This window comes from Meriones unguiculatus, chromosome 5 (genome assembly GCF_030254825.1).
Source record: "Meriones unguiculatus strain TT.TT164.6M chromosome 5, Bangor_MerUng_6.1, whole genome shotgun sequence".
NCBI classification, from domain to species: Eukaryota; Metazoa; Chordata; class Mammalia; order Rodentia; family Muridae; genus Meriones; species Meriones unguiculatus.
In genome coordinates this window covers 91,319,257-91,336,766 of record NC_083353.1, presented here as the reverse complement: position 1 = coordinate 91,336,766, position 17,510 = coordinate 91,319,257, and the positions used below count along the sequence as shown (strand labels likewise).

The following is a 17,510-nucleotide window of genomic DNA, read 5'->3' as shown; positions in this document are numbered from 1 at the left end:
ACCAACTATGCCCCTCCATGTCAGTAAGGTGCTGTTAATTTTCCTCTGATGCCCTGGGCTGCTTTTGTAACAGCTGTTTAGAAGCTGGGTCCCCTAACGCTGTCACCTGTGTCTTTTTGGCTCGGAGTCAACTATTGACTCATTTCTTTTGTTCCTGCCCATTGTCCTGCTTCTTGTCTCTAAAGACACTTTATGCTGTGCTTGACATTGTGGGGGAGAGGATGCACTGTGGGGTGTCCGAAGATAGTGTTCTTTAAAAAGCATTGGGCTTTGTCCTGCAAACAGTTGCTTTCCCTACAGTCTACTTGATCCTTTCAGTCTAGTCTTTGACATTTATTAGAGTCTACTCTACCATCAACTCCAACGTAGTTGTAACCTATGTTCTAACAGGTGGCTTTTTAATATATATATATATATATCAGCTGAGCACCTGTTGGGTGGCAAGACTTCCTAGGGAAATATAATACTCACCCTAGTGTCTACTCACTTAGGACCCACGGTGGACCAAAGTGACAATTGTACCCAAGTCCAACTTGGTGAACCAACGAGTTAGTTCTTATTGAGGTTAGTAGCAGGAATATAGGTGAGGGGTTAGTTAGAAGGGTCAGGGATGAGTTAAAACCAGCTACATCACAGAAAAGCCCACCTCAAAGTCAGGTGAAGATTCACAAAAGCTGTGACCCTGCAGCTCTCTGCATAGTTTGCTGGCTGCTCCACTGTCTCTCTCTCCAGTTCTGCTGGTCCTCCCCAGAAGTTTACTCCTTTTTATGCTGCTGGAGGGAGGCCCTCTATTAGTCAGTCACTTTTCTCTCTCTGTGACAAAACACCATCTTTGAGGTCCAAAGTTCAAGTCTGTTCTAAAACTCAAGGCAGTCTCTTAACTGTAACATCCTGTGCAATCAAAAAGCAAATTACATACTTCAAACATACAATGGCACAGAATATACACTGCCATTCCAAAAGGAAGGAATCAGGCCACAGCGAGGAAATATTGGACCAAAGGAAGACAGAAACCCAGCAGGGCAAACTGCAAATCTTGTAACTCCATGTCTCGTGTCAAAACACTTGTATGGCTCCGCCCTCCTGGCTTTGCTGTCTGCAACATTCTTCTCTCTCTTGGCCTGGTTCCACTCCCTGTCTGCAGCTTTCTTTGGCAGATATCTCACAGCTCTGGCATGTCCAACATCTTGGGGTCGCCAATGAAATGCAAGCTTCACTTTCACAGCTTCACGAAATGGCCTCTCAGGGACCCCATGCAAGGATTCTCTTGCTACATGCCTGGCCACAGCAGCTCTCAGGCATGTCCCAGACATGTGACCTCCTGTTTCCCTTCTGTTTCCATCCTGCAGGGGAATGCTTCAACTTGAAGGAAATTGCCATCCAACAATGCCCAGAACTTTCATTGCAGTTTTTTTATTTACATTTACCGCCCTTGCCACTCCCTCTAACCCCCAGTGTGTGTGTGTGTGTGTGTGTGTGTGTGTGTGTGTGTGTTCTATTTAAGAGACTATATACTTTTGAGTTCTCAAAACATGCCTTTCTGTTATGTAAAGACTCACAATTCTGCTCACAGAGCCCTTGTGTCTCTGCTCCACCTCCACCTCACTTGGCATTCAGGCAGAGACTCTGAGATTTCCTTCTGAAGCACCTACAGATTTGGAAGTTCCTTCTCTGTATGACTGAGAACCCTCCCTCTGGAACTCTTGCCTATATATTCTAGCCATGTTATCAGACCTAACTCCAGAATCATTACACGACACTGTCCTTCTCTGCTTCAGCTTGCTCTCACCAAGCCATGATCTGAAAAAAGCCTATAGGTAAAACCCCAGGGCAGTTAAGAGGATTGCTTTGTACACCCCAAATTCAAGGTGTGATGCAAGCAGGTGGTGGCACACTCATGGGCCTAGTCTTTAAATACATTGTAATAGTGATTCTTGTTGCTGGATGTACCTGATAGAAACAACAGGAAGGAAGGAAGGAAGGAAGGAAGGAAGGAAGGAAGGAAGGAAGGAAGGAAGGAAGGAAGGAAGGAAAGAAGGAAAGAAGGAAAGAAGGAAAGAAGGAAAGAAGGAAAGAAGGAAAGAAGGAAAGAAAGGTTGATTTTAGCCCGTTGGTCAGGGATAGTGTGCCGAGACAGAGGAGTCAGCCTGCATTGTATCCACAGTCGCAAGCAGAGAGAGCTGTTAATATTCTTTTGCATTCAACCCAAGACCACAGTCCATGAAATGGTGCCTCCACATTGAAGTCTTCCTACTGCAACTAACCCAGTCCAGAAACTTCCTCACAGATATGCCTAGAGGCTTGTCTCCTAGGTGACAGTCAATACCAGCCACCAGCCACATTTATTAGGAATCGGACATTAATGCCATACAAAAAAAGGAAGAGGCACTTTTCAAGCTAAATGAGGTCCTCCATCTCTGTCCTTCTGCCTTGGGTTCCTGGGAAGGTCACACTAGGACAGTATCACAGTGAAGGACAAGCAGGACATCAAGTCTCTTTTCAGAAAGCACAGGCTGCTAGTCTCACTGGACTTCCTGTCTGTGCTTTGGAGGTAGGGGACTGGCTCTTCAGGGTTCAGGCCAAGCCCCGTGTCTTAAAGTTCATTGCCTCATTCATCACTCAGTGAGAATCTTTCAGAGCATTTAATGTGGTGATTTAAAATCCCTATTTTTTTTTTTTAACCAGGAGAAAACACACTCTAGTGTTAGTTTTGCTAATGACCAAAGACTCCGGATTTCACTGAAGGATTATCCATGCTTTGGGGATCAATGCTTCCAGAATCCTTTCTGATTAAGAAAGAGCTAAGTGTCCCTGGTGTATCCAGTCCTCATCTACGTAGAGGCTGCCCCAGCCTGTAGCTTAAGTTAACACACACAAAATACCACTGCCTGTGGGGAACTATTTAAACTTCCTTCCATTGGCTCCTTGCAAAGAGCTGAAATGAAAATAATCTAAAACCTGTGTTCTCCGCAGTCACATCATCTCCAGGGAGATAAGACACAGCGTTCCTCCGCCAGTGAAACAGGCGTCTCTTTCCCTTTCTCTTCTAAGAACATTAAATATGTTGTTGAGTAAGTGACCATTTCAGCATGCTCATCTATGTAATGCCCAGCAAATCTTCTGATTTTATGTGTGTGTGTGTGTGTGTGTGTGTGTGTGTGTGTGTGTGTGTGTGTGTATGGCTTGGAGCTCACTCTCTCTCTTTTGTAACCTGACCTACGTCGGGTACCAGCATCCTTCAGCTGTCTGCATCCTTTCCCCACTTCTCCTGAGCATGAGGTCCAGGGCAGGCTTCCAGAAAGACAAATTCTTGGTTGTCTCAGAGTATTACAAGACCATCCCAGATTCCAAAGACAAGGGGTTTGATAGAAGAATTGCAAAAATGTTACAGACATATTTTATCCAATACACCCAACTCCGAATCCACAAGGGCCACTAAAGTAAGTTGGCTGAAGGGGGGGAGGGGGAAGCAATGTTCTGTAGGAGTCTGCAGAGAAATCAAAGGAATCTCGGAGACCTGAAGTTTCTGGTATGACTGCAGGCTCAGGTTTCCTCCAAGATGGGATGTCTGAAGAGCTTAGGAATGAAGAGTTAATGCCCCTGGGGGCAGGGATGTGCTTAGACAGCAGGAATGCCATTGCAGAAAACTGTGGCAGGGCTGGGTTTTTTTATATAACCTTGAATAAAATAAAGAAATAAAAAAAGAAAGGATATGACTGGTCCTGGGTTTTGGCACTAGATGAATGAGAAAGAAAGAAAAGGAAGGAAGGAAGGAAGGAAGGAAGGAAGGAAGGAAGGAAGGAAGGAAGAAAGGAAGGAAGGAAAGACATGACTGCTTCTAGATATGGTAGAAAAGAATGTTGTGGATAAAAGGAAGAACATGGCCGGAGGCAGAGACATCTGGGACAGTCCAGAGTGCTCTAGACCCTGTGAGTGCCTGGCCCTGTGAGGAGAGGGGAAGGGCAGAAGAGAGAGCCAGACCAAGAAGCCAGGAAGGTAAAGGGTAGACGAAGGGGCCAGGTAACCAAAATGGTGGGATTATGTAGGGAAGGGCAGCTGGGGGATAGAAAGCCCAGCCCAATAGCTGGAGAAATTTAGGGTTGGGGGTGGGGCATGCCAGCCAGGAGGACTGGGAGTTTGTTCCTCAAAACCCACATAAAACAAATCTGAGTGTGGTGGCACATACTTGTAATCCCAGCACTGAGAAGGCAGTGATAAGTGTATACCTGGGGTTGGCTGGCTGGCTGGCTGGCTGGCTCTTGGCAATTTCAAGCCAATGAAAGACCTTTGTTTGTTTGTTTAAAAAAACAAGCTCTGGTGTCCAGTGTCATAGCACTTGCTTTTAATCCCAGCATTTAGAATGCAGAGACAGGGGTGAGGGGGGATATCTGTCAAGGCCAGCTTAGTCTACATAGTAAGCTCTAGGCTGGCCAGGGCCACATAGTGGGACCCCTTATCTCAAAAACAAAAATAACCAGTGTGGGGAGCAGAAAAAGCCTCGAATGATTGTGCAAAGAGTGGATGAAGTCCTTAGTGATGTGTCTTGTTGACTTGGGCACAGTCATATCAAGGAGCCAATGCTCCAGTCCCATGGGAGTGGTAAATCTCTCTCAGTGTTCCACCTGAGGTGAGGCTCAGAGAGATGGCAAAGCCTTCCTGAGGTCTGAGTATGAGAATGATTGACGAGTATGTGTGTGGAACGGGGAGGAGGACTAGCAAAGAAATAAAGATTACAACGTCCTCCTCTAGGATGTCTACAGCCTGAGACTGCTCCCCACAGAGACCTCCTAGGGAGACCAGCAAACTCCTCCCCTGGGCTTCAAAACTGGACAAGGCTCCTGGTTGCTGCTGCTCTAGCAGAGTGAGTCCAGCTCAGCTGGCCCAGCTTTTCTGTATGTGTGTCAGCGGGCCTGTCCTCTCCTCATTCCCTCACCACCCCAGGCGTGTTTCCAGGATACACACACACACACACACACACACACACGTATGGCTTGTTACACAAATGTGACGGACATGAGGCGGCACTCCCTGGCGGGGCAGAAGTCTGTCTATCCAGCTGTGGCACTCCCTGGCGGGGCAGAAGTCTGTCTATCCAGCTGTGAAGGGCTACTTCTCTGTAAGGAGAGTGGGCTTGAGGCCAGCTAGGAAGCAAGCCTTGCTGCAGCCCACTGTATCTATCGCTAGGTAGCTCAGCAGGCATGTCCCTGGCCAGCCTAGAGCTTATTGTGTGGGGCAAGTGTAGACTGAATGAGTCTCGGCAATCAACTACTAAGGCCATGTCTCTAAGGAGAACCAAGACCTTGTCTTCAAGGAGCACAAGGGTCATATCTGGTGAGATACGTTTTATTACCCCCATCTTACAGAGAGGGAAGCTTGGGAGAGGGATGTTAAGACACTCAAACGAGTATTAACTTAGTAAAGGCCTGGACGGAAGAACTCCGTCTACAGCTCTAAGGGCTCTGACAAGCTTCAAGACAACAGAAAGCCCTGGCCATTTGGTATCCCTGTGCACAAGGAGGAGAGAGAGCGACTGTAATAAGGTGGCACTCAGAGGCGAACTGAACAAGCAGAGGAAGATGGAAAAGGTGCGCTCCACACCTTTGCCAGGTCCCCCAAGGGGGTTGTGAAGCACTGTGTCATGGAGGTCCCTGGGCCTCTCAAGGAAGGCGCGTTATCTGCAAGGATGCCTTCAGAGGAGGGTGACTGTGAGGAGTGAGTGAGTTCACAGGGGTGCTGCTCCGAGCTTGCCTCACATCCCCACTTCTTATGTAGAGATGAAGGGTAAGTTGCTGTCCTCTGTGGCTCTGCATCTTAGTTCCCCACCCCCACCCCGGACCCCCCCCCCCCCACACACACACAGCAGGATGTAGCATTCCAGACTGAGCCTGCAAAGAACCAACCAGGTGACCTTGGATGACCAACTGTCACACACCTAGAAATTGTTGAACTTGAACTGTCATGGGCATGACCCAGAGACCAAATCCAGGTGGCAGACAAAGTTGGGGGTGTGAGGGTGTTGCGATTTGAAAATGTGGGCACTGTCACGTGGAGAGCCCGCATAGGTACCTGGTTTCTCTCAGGAATCCTGGTGACCTGCTCAGCCCACTTGTGAGGGCCAAGAAACGCTGTGAGAGGTGTCCTGACCCTTTCTGACAGCCCCTTCTCTGCTCCTGAACTCTGAGGGCCTCTGAACCCTGAGTTCTATCGTATTTCTCTCTGGCGGTCAGCTTGGGCATCTCAGGTCTGTTTTGTGAGCTGGGGCCTTGGAAGGATTTGTCTCCCTGCACTAGGGGGTTAAGTGGCTGCTTTGAAAAGGACAAAGCAAGAGATGCTGCGATAAGATAAGGAGCTCTGTTTTCCCAGACACTCCTCAGAGAGAACAGGCTTTTGTTGTGATCCGAAGGATAAGAGGCTGAGCCTCCCATTCATCAGCACAGCCCTCCCTCCCTCAGTCTGGTGCGTGGAACTACACTGGCATGCGTCTGCCGCTGCTGCCATCTGCTGGGCAGTGGAGGCACTGCAGCCACTCCTGCCCTTGGGAGGCTTCAAGGCTCCCTCACAGCTTCCCCATTAGCTCTTGGCCTGAAGGAGGCCCTGGGCTCTGTCCTGCAGTCGCTGATTTTTATGGAACTGTGGGACGGTCCTCAGGATGCAGAGATTTACCACAGAACGCGTTCTCTCAGACAGAAGCCCCACATACAGGAATTTAGTGGTGCCCCAGCGCCTGGGATCTGCCTGGTACCGTGTAGAAGTTGGTAAGTACCGTCGTGCGAGGACGGAGTAGAGACGGATTGTGTGGTTACCTCGCTGTGAGGAGGCTAAGGATGCCAGTCAGAGACACACAGGCTTACGGCTTTGTGGGGAAACCTGGTAGGGAAGCTTGCAGAATTTCAGACAAGCTGCCACAAGTAGGAGTGTCCGTCCATCTCATCTAGGCGGAACCCTCCGGAGTTCAGAGAATCCAGGCCCAGGAGCCCTTGTGGAAGCTAAACCAAACAGCTCCAGGAACCTGGTGCTAGAATAGGAAGCCCCTGACCAACTTTCTCTGGATATGTGTTTGTGTTTTCTTTAACCAACTTTCCTCTCCCCCCATCCCCACATTTAATTTTTTTTTTTATTTATTACAATTTATTCACTTTTTTATCCCGGCTGTAGCCACCTCCCTCTTCCCTTTACTTTCTGAGCAATTTTAGGTTTGAAGGAGAATTGAGCAGACAGTGCCCTCAGTATCTGCGGGTGGGGCAAAGAGCTTCCTGTTGCCGCTTGGAGCAGTCTGAGGCTTTGCCTTCCTCCTGTAGGGACTTCCACTCAGGTAAAGCCAGATTTTCCAGTTTGCTGCAGAAAAGATGAGCCGGTATGATGCTGATCTGGCAGTCACTAAAAGGAGATTTAAAACACACACACACACACACACACACACACACACACACATTTAGATTGCGGTTACAAGAAAGAGACTGTAAGGCAGAGTTGTGGCTGTAGGTAGGCCCACAGAGGAGGCACACTGCTCAGCCTCAGTGACAGCCATATAAAGACTTTGGTGAGTTCTGAAGCTACGATTTTCAAAGGGTTGTTAAGAAGTCTAAATGGGATCACAAGATGGTTTTTGGGGTAGGTAGGGCAGGTAGGGCAGGGTTACAGTGAATAATTGTAAGAGTTCAGGTCCAGGGGACCGGGGCATCTTCACTCTAACCTGGAGCTAATAGCACCATGTGTGGGCCTCTTGGAAAATGCCCTGAAGAGGAATGAATCTAGACTCAAGATTATGTACTGAATGTTAATGGCCCCCTAGGCTTGTGGGGACTGGCACTCTCAGGAGGTGTGGCCTTATTGGAGTAGGTGTGGCCCTGTTGGAGGAAGTGCATCATCAGGAATGGGCTTCAGAGTTTCAGATGCTCAAGCCAGACCTAATGTCACTCCTCCTGCCACCCCAAGGAGCCAGATGCAGAACTCTTAGCTACTTCCCCAGCGCCGTGTCTGCCCGCATGCCTGCCATGTCTCCCACCACGGCAGCAATAACGGACCAAGCTTCTGAACCCGGAAGCCAGCCCCAGTCAAATGTTCTTCTTTAATAAAAGTTGCCTGTGATCATGGCATCTCTTCAAAAGCAAGAAAATCCTAAGACAACTTGGTTTGTTATTATCTTAACTGTTCTACTTGCAAGTATTTCCATATAAAAGAAGTGTTCTCTGTGGCAGCAACATTCACAGCCAATGTCATTAACTGGGCTGGAATTCCTGATTCTCATCTGGAGAGAGGCCTCAAACAGGCTCCATTTCCCGCCCACGTCCCCCATAATTTTCACGACTTTCTGTCTGCTTCATAAAGTATATGGACTTCCTTCATCTTTATACACACACACACACTCTCGTGTGCATATACGCATACGCATGTGGTACACGCATGCATACAGACAGTGCACGCACACACGTACACGCATACTCATGCAAGTTTCCTCTCACGGATCCCTTGCCTTGGTGTGATACCTGCAAGAGTTGGTGAGCAATGCTGACCCATCGCTGGAGTCCCTCGTCAGCAGTGGAATCACTACTGATATCGAGCATCCCATTGGTCCTGATGGAAGTCGAGTGCCTATCGGGGTACAGTATTGTGGAGAATGGCGCCCTTTGAACCTTACCCATTTGTTGCTCTGTCCCTCATCCAGCGTGTATCACTGCTCTCACTGTCTCCATAGTTTTGCTTTCCTTGAATGTCAGCTATTTGGAAGCATGGAGTGTTAGCCTTTGGGGCTTCTCTCTGTGGTAGTGTGTTCATTTGTTTGTTTGTGCTGCTAGGGATAAAACCCAGAGTGGTCCTGTTCAGCAGGCAACAGCTTTACCTCTAAGCATCACCCTCAGCCTTAAAAAAAAAAAAAAAGGAAAAATCACTGAATAGCATTCCCTTGAAGGAGCATGCTACCACATCCCATTATCCCTCTAAAAGGGCATTGTCATTGCTGCCAAGGTTGGAGAAGGCCACGATAAACATGCTGGTAAATACCACAGCAAGCAGTGGCAGATGTGCAGTAATGTTAGTGGGAAGCTACATTCCAAGTCTTAAAGCTCTTTCCCAACGTGTGTTCATTCTGTGCTTTTGGACACGGTTTTTCAGTAACAGACCTACCGGCTCGGGGTTGCTGGCTCCCTAGAATGGCAAGGTGGTCTGAGCACTGGCCGGTGAAAACGGCTCACGTTTTGATCAGTGACACCTTCGTGTCTTCTGTTCCTGCAGTTGTCGCCGCTGAGATCAGAGCAGCCTGTTCTGGCCACTTCTCACTCTGTACTTGACAAGCCGGGTAGCAACTTAACTGGCAGCATCCCAACGCTCAGACTGGGATGTTCTGGAGAAAGGGAAGTGATAAGGGAACTAAGACTTGGAAAGTTATGCCAGCTTCCAACTGCATCTGGAAGAAGGAGTTAAGCTGTTGTTGGAGCTATGTTTCTGATAGTGTTTTCCAGATTCAAAACTTCCATCTGTGGCTGCTCTTCTGCAGTTGAGCCTCCTTCTCGGTGTCTTCAGAAAAACAAATTAAGAAAATCACTTCGAGCAACTCAGCTGACCCGGGACTTATTTCTGAAGACTCACGCTCTTTTGCTGATGGCCCTGGAAGCCCCAGAGAAGCTCAGTTGAACTGTTTCAGCCTGTGAAGAGAGAAAGATAAAACGGCTTTGGTCCGCTAGCAGGCAGTGGCTGCGTTTACGGTCTGCAGCAGGCCTAAGCGCTGCAAATGTACTCTCCCAAGGAAAATTAAGTCCTAACCACCTAAGTGATTCCAGAGCGCCGCTTTGATTTGCTGGACGCAGTCCATTCCCTCGTGAGCTGACGTGATGAGGCGCGCATCTATACCTGAGTTGCCAAGGTAACCGAAGAGCTATTGCCTCCTCTGCGCCAGCCACGTATGTTCTCAGAGCGGAGCCAGGTGACACCCCAGAAATAAAATGGTAACAGATCTTTCTGCTACCTCATAGGAACATCAAGATTTGTGAATCTCTGCTCAAGGCAATATTTTCTTTTTGTTTGTTGGTTGGTTGGTTGGTTGGTTGGTTTTCCTTTTCATTTTTTTAAAGCTTTATCTGCAAAATTATACATCACGAGTGACTTCTTCCTGGTATGTTTATCACATTGCAGACATTCTAACATTTTCAAAATTTTTTTTTTCTCATTTTACTTTTCAAAAGGGCGTATTAGTTAGATGTCTTTCTCTTGGAAAATGTTCAAGATCAACAACATGAAGGAAAGAAAGACTATTGGGGTGTGTGGTTTGAGGGATTTCAGCTTCTTTTCCCTGCTGCCCTCAGCTGGCTGAGGGGCTGAGTCGAGCTGAGGTGAGGACCCAGGTTACAGCTAAGCTGTTTCTGTCCTGGCAGCCAGGAAGAAAAAAGTAGAGAAAGAGGCTTCCATCCCAGGTCCCCCTGGGAAGGATCTCCCCCAGTGACCTAACTTCCTTCCATTAGAAAGGTTGATTCTTCTAAAACTTCTGCCCTCTTCCAAAGCTCCACAGGCCGGTGACCAAGTCTTTGGAACATCAGCCTAGGTGGATGCTTCAGATCTCAGCTCGTGAATAACCACCCAGTCAGCTGACTTAAGGCCTCAGAGATGGCTCAGCAGCAAGGCCACTTGCTGTACCGTCACAGGGACCTGAGTCTGACCTCCAACACTAACTTAAAAGCTGGGTAGGCCAATGTGCGCCTGTCATCCCAGTCCTGGGAAGATGGAAACAAGAGGCTCCCTGAGGCTCACTCGCCAGCCAGGCTAGCCAAAGCAGTGAGTCCCAGCTTCAGTCAGAGACTCATCAAAAATAGTAAGATAGAGAGAAATCGAGGAAGACATCCCACATTGACCTGTGATTTCTACTCACATATTTACACACACACACACACACACACACACACACACACACACACAGTGAATATAGTTGTGTGGATTCTTAAAGAGGTTTTTAAAATGTGTGTGTGTACATGTGGGTGCACATGCATGCATGCACACGTAAGTGAATGGGTGTAAGTGTACGTGACACGAATGTGGGTGCCCACAGAGTCCAGAAGAGGACATCAGATCTTCTGGAGCAGGAGTTACAAACATGAGTGCTGGGAAGCAAACTTGGGTCTCCTGCAAGAACAGTTATAACCTCTGAGCCAGCTCTTCATCCTCTGCTTGCGTCAATTTTAACTCATGTAGGTTTGTGTAACCACCACAGTGAGGGGTCACAAAACAGTGCCTCACTTCAGAGAAGCTCTTGTTTTTAGAGAAGGCCTTGTTTTTAGAGCTTCCACCCTCCCGAATCCTCAGTAACTTCTGTCTGTCATCCATGCTCCAAGCTTTGTCTTCCCCAGAAGGTCATGTATGTTGATTGTCTGGATGATGGCCTTTTGAACCTCGTTTCTTTCACTCAGCGCAGTGGTCTTGAGATTTGTGCGAGGCACTGCATGTTACCGTGGTTCATTCTTCATTTTCCTTTTCAGTCACTGCACAGAATCTCATGGCATGGGCATAACCCGGATTTGTTTGGAAACATTCTCATGGTAGATTATTTTCCAATTTGTTTGCCGATTTGGGGTAGTGTTGCAGAGTTACTCTGTTCACTTCATGCAGGTTTGGGGGTGAAGACGAGTTCTTGGGGATGTTGGTAGCGAGGTGACTGCCCTGAGTCGGACCACAGAGATAACTGGTCCATGAGCCTCACTGCTGTGGCAACCTGATGCTGTGCCAGATTTTGATTGTAGTTCAGCTTTCTTAACGAGTATCTCATGGCTTCCTCCCCTCCCCTCATTTCCATGGCAGTTAACGATGCTGCCGATGCTAACGATGATCCTCTCCTCCCCCACGTTTATTATCCCCTTTGCCAAGATGTCTAAGCCTGTTCATTCAAAACCTCAAGGTATTTGTTCTCTTACTGTTGAGCATTCAGGACTCTTAATAGATCCTGGATATGAGTGCAGTCTTGCTTGTAGTTAGTCCAGGCTAGCCTTGAATGCAGTGTGTTGCCCAGGCTGGCCTTGAACCCAAAGTAATCCTCCAAGTGCAAGCTACCCAAGTGCTATAATTCAGGCTCTGAGGAAAGCTGTGTCGATGGGTATGGACAGTTAAGTTCTTTCTCAGTCTCCAGCCTGATTTTCATTCTTTTCACAGTCCTTCCAAGCACACATTTCAAATTCTGGTGAAGTCTTACTTATCAAATGCTTTTGTTATAGACCATAACAACATAGGACCCCCCCCATAGGTCTAATTTTAAAAGTCCTACACTTTTGTACCTTACATTCAAATGTGTAACTTAGTTGGGATTCATCTTGGCATAGGACATGGAATGCATGAGTTCTCAGCGTCTCAGCTCAGGGCTCAGGGCTTTCCTAAGGTCAGGAAGTCTGATTCTCCAGAACCTCTTGTCATGTACACAAGACTGTCCTTTCTCTCTCACTAGACTCTTATCAGAAGCTGGGTGAAACAGCCACCACCCACAAGAGCTGATGCTCACCAGAATGCATTGTCCTCTCTGTAGCCTGAGAAGGTTGCTCCCCTCCTCAGGGGGAGGTGATCAAAGAGCCAGCCACTGAATTCATGTCAGAGAGAGCCCCTGTTCTCCTTACTAGGGTACCCAGTTGGAGACTGAGCTGCTGGCGGAGGGGAGGTTAACTTACATATGAATTGGGTGTAACACACAGTTTTGCAGTTTTACCTTCCATTTTATGAACACAGTATGCTTTTCTGTTTATTGAGGGTCTTAAGTAGAACTGACAACCCTTCTTTTCGGTTTGGTGTAAGTATGCTTTGTAATCATGAATTGATGCTGGGCCATGTTTTTACTGCATTAATTGACATGATCATGTGGCTGTTTTCCTTTGTACTATGAACATTGCATTGATGCTTTTTGGATACTGAGCTAATCTGATCTAGCCCAGGAGAAATCTATCAGATGTGCTCTATTTGTTATCAGTATATAATTACATGAGTTTCCAAAATACTGGCAAGGACCTCTGCATCTGTCTTCATGATGAAAACAGGTCTACAGTTTTCTTTCCTTTAACTATCTTTGTTTTGAGAATCAAGGTAGGGTCAGGCAGTGGTAGTGAACAACTTTAGTCCCAGCACTCAGAAGGCGAGGCAGGCAGGTCTCTGAGTTCAAGGCCAGCCTAGCCTACAGAGTGAGTTCCAGGACAGCCAGGGCTACAAACAAAAACCCTGTCTCAAAAAAACAAAACCAAATCAGACCAAAACAAAACAAAAGACAAAAAGAAAAGAGAATCAAGGCAAATGAATTAAGAATTCCTCAAAATATTTCTTAGAATTCTTATTATTCAATCAAATAGAATGTTTAGCACAAACTCTCTGAAATGGTTCCTCTTTTGAAAAATTTAAATTATAAATTCAATTTTTAATAGTTACAGTAGTATGCATTTTTCTTCCTCATATTGCATGGTTCAGCCTCCTGAGTGCTGGTATTGCAGGCACGAGCCTTCATGCCCAGCTTTAACTTGATTTTTCCCATCCACTTGATTCTTTGTTTGTGTTTGAGTTTCTCCCCAAGCAATGCTTTAGCTATAGTTTATAACTTGTTTCCATGCTCACTCCGTGCACACTTTCTCACTGTCCCGGAAGTTCCCTTTTGTACCATCTATTAACTAGAAACGATCGGTTAATTTCCAATGTTTTCCTGCCACTGGTTTCATTGATTTCTAAACTCGCTTATATCCTGCTCAGAGAACGCGCTCCATATAATTTTCAATTCTTTCAAGGTTGCTAAGATCTGTCCTCTTCCGCAGGTTGTGGTCTACATTGGTGGATGTTTCTCAAGCACTCAAATACTAAGCGTTTGCTGTCTTGCATGGAGTGCTGTATGAACAGCATCCCGGGACAGGGTTTGCTGGCGTAGCCCAGCTCTAGGCATGGTTCTTTGACTTTCTAGAACTTTCAGTTCTATCGGTTACCAGAAGAAGGTTGGGTTTTCTGTTCTTAAGTGTGGCTTTATCCACTTCTACTTTTTACTCTCTCAGCTTTTGTTTTATATGTTCTTAATGTCTCCTGTGTATAAATATTTAAAGTTGTCATCTCCTCTTGCTGTATTAATCCATTTATTATGCTTTGTCCATCTTTTTTTTTTCCTCTGAATATTATATGCTTTTTATTCTTTTCCTTTTGACCTGTTTGTGTTAGCAGTTTGAGCTGAATCATATAAATGCCATCCAGTTAGGTTATGCTTTTTATCTATTCTGGCATTACTTACCTTTTAATTAATACACTTGGGCCATTTCCATGTTAGTATACTTATGAATATTTCTGGATGTGAATGGACCATTTTCCTCTCATTTTCTGTTCATTCTGTTTCACACTTTCTGTTTCTTTTTTCTACTTTTTTTTTTGAGCATTACTTAAATATGCTTTCACTGTCCTGTTTTCATTACCTGTTTTATTTTTCTCCAAATGTTTTGGGATCTCCTACCTTTCTTTCTATTACTAATTTCCAAGTGCATTCCACTGCGGTTTGAGAGAATGCTTTGCCTGCATGTTTGCTTATATGATCACATCTTTGTGATGACTGTTAGACTTGTGTGCAAGAACAAATGACGTACCTTTCTAATTCTCATTTTCAAATATTGTAGCTCTTCAAGGTGAGCATAGAGGCCTCACCAGGATGCAGGTGTTTTGCAACACCCATCCCTTCCCACACTACAGAGAAAGCCCCATTAGATGGTGCTCTAATTGCCCCTCACCGCCCATCTGAGAAACTCAGTGGAACAGCCTGTTAGATACCCAGAAACGTGCAGGTTCTGTTTCTTTTCCGCATACTCCATGTCCCGAGCTTTCTCCTCTATATTTTCCTTTGCTTTGAAGAACCTCCTTGGAAATTCTTTCAGGGTGGGTCTGCTGGCGGTGAACCCGTTTCTGTTAACCTGAGAATGCTCTTATGTCACTGATTTCCTGGACGGACTCCTTGCGAGAAGGGAGCTACAGCCTAGTGTTCCTTCTGTTAGCATCTAGTGTGCGGTATAACCCGTTCTGGAACCTGGTTCTCTCACAGAAATGTAGCCCTTCTAGTTATTAGTCTCCTGTGAGGGATGAGGCCATTTTTCTCTGGCAGCTTTCAAGGTTTTTTGTTTGTTTGTTCATTGTTGTTGTTCTGTTTCTTTAGTTTTCAGAAACTTCATGCTGATATGGCTGGTCACATTGCCTGTTCTGTGATAAACTTAGTGGCTCTGAGGGTTTATACATTTTACCAGATTTGGAGGAATTTTCTAGCCATTGCTCCTTCACAAGTATTTTATATATTGTGCCTTTTTCTTCGCTTTAGACCCCAGAGATAAGAAAGTTAAACTTTAATTTTGCTACTGTCCTATAAGCCACTGGGCCCCACAAACTTAAAAAAACAAAACAAACAAACAAACAAAAAAAACCAGCAATAACAAAATCCTTTCTAGTGCTCGCTTCGGCAGCACATATACTAAAATTGGAACGATACAGAGAAGATTAGCATGGCCCCTGCGCAAGGATGACGCGCAAATTCGTGAAGCGTTCCATATTTTTAAAAAGACACACATGGTATATACTCACTCATATAGACATACAACATAGGACAAACCCACTAAAACCTGTGCATCTAAAGAAACTAAGCAAGAGAGAGGACCCTAACTAAAATGTCCAATCCCCATCCAGAAAGGCAAAGAGGATGGACATCAGAAGAAGAAGAAAACAGGAAACAACCTAGGAACCTACCACAGACGGCCTCTGAAAGCCTCTGCCCTTCAGACTATCAAAGCAGATGCTGAGCCTGATGGGCAACTGTTGGGCAGAGTGAACGGACTTTTAGGTAAGAACTGGGAAATAGTAAGAGCTGGAGAGGACAGGGTCTCTACAAGGAGAGCAACAGAACAAGAAAATTTGAACATAGGGAACTTCCCAGAGACTCATACTCCAACCAAGGACTATTCATGGAGATGACCTAGAACCCCTGCACAGATGTAGCCCAGGGCAGTTCAGAGTCCAATTGGGTTACATAGTAATGTGAAGAGGGACTGCCTCTGACATACTCTGATTGGCCTGCTCTTTGATCACCTCCCTCTGGGGGGGGGGGGGGAGCAGCCTTACCAGGCCACAGTAGAGGACAATACAGCCACTTTTGATGTGAACTGACAGACTAAGATCAGAAAGGAGAGGAGAACCTCCCCTATTAGTGGACTTGGGGAGTGGCATGCAAGCAGAGGGAGGAGGGAGGGTGGGATTGGGATGGGAGGAGGGAGGGGCTTATGGGGGGATGCAGAATGAATAAAGTGTAATTGATGAAAATTTTAAGAAAAAAGGGAAAAAAATAATTTAAGAACCTTAAATGACTTTCAAAATTGGAGGAAAACATGGAGTTAGTCAATTGGCATGGAGCACGTCTCGCCCCTGGGGGCAATGGTCTCCTGAACCTACTCAGACCTCGGACACCACCACTGCTAGTTCTAGAACTGACGCAGGATGTTCCAACGAGGGGTTAAGGCTTCTCATAATATTTCCTATAAGCCCACACCTGTTTGTCTATATCCCCCATTTTTATTTATTATTAGCCAGATAGAGCCAAGTAATTGTGGTAATGATACTTGCTTTTTTGCCCAATGCTGGAATGCTAGTAAATTTAGGTATGCCCTGGTTACTCGCATGCCTCACTGGGTGCCTATGCCCATTGATGCCCCTCACGCTATGACTCTCTTCAGACAGAAAAGGGATCTTGGAACTACAGCCACCATTGTTACTACCATCTCATTGACGGCTGTTGGAGCTACCACCAGGGCATTAGCCATGAGTCATACTGGGCAGACTGCTCAGACCCTGAATAATCATTTAGCCAATGTAGCTCATGCCTTAGTTGTACATAAAGGAATTAATGCTCAACTAAAAGGAAGCTTGATGGCGTTCAATCAGAGGATTGACCTCTTGCAGGAGCAAATTGATACCCTATGGCAAATCGCTCAACCTGGCTGTCAATGAAAGTATGCTGGACTTTGTGTCACTAGCATACAACATGAGAATTTTTCCTGCGCTGCAAATCTGTCTAAACAATTGTCGAGCTATATTTTAGGTAATTGGACTGGAGAATTCGATACTACGATGGAGCAGCTGAGAGTGGCCATTGTCACAGTAAATTCTACCGGAGTGGACGCAGGACTAGCCACAGGATTATCAACATGGATTGCTGCAGCCATGAATCATCTGAAGGAATGGGCGGGCATGGGAGTGTTAGCAGGCCTTCTGGTGTTGGTCTCCTTGGTTTGCCTGTGGTATATATGCAAGATTAGAGTCTCACAACAGTGTGATGCAGCCATGATCATTCAGGCCTTTACAGCCATTGAAGCAGGACATTCTCCCCAAGCATGGTTGGATACCATAAAAAGCTAAAATGATACGCTCAGGATGCGAGGCTAAGCACTGCACTCAGGGTCAGCCGCTTTGGACCCAGAGAAGAGCATGTCTGATTGCATGCGGGTTGATGCCCCAGGTCCCGCCTCTGAGAAAAAGGTATTGGACGGGTCTGATGCTCT

General features: G+C 46.3%; 1 non-coding gene across 1 annotated transcript; it reads left to right on the top strand.

Moving 5' to 3' along the window:
- Window positions 1–15,409: 15,409 nt before the first annotated feature.
- LOC132654457 (U6 spliceosomal RNA) lies at window positions 15,410–15,516 on the top strand. The gene has a single exon (XR_009592099.1). It is a non-coding gene; the product is annotated as a U6 spliceosomal RNA (small nuclear RNA).
- Window positions 15,517–17,510: the final 1,994 nt, after the last annotated feature.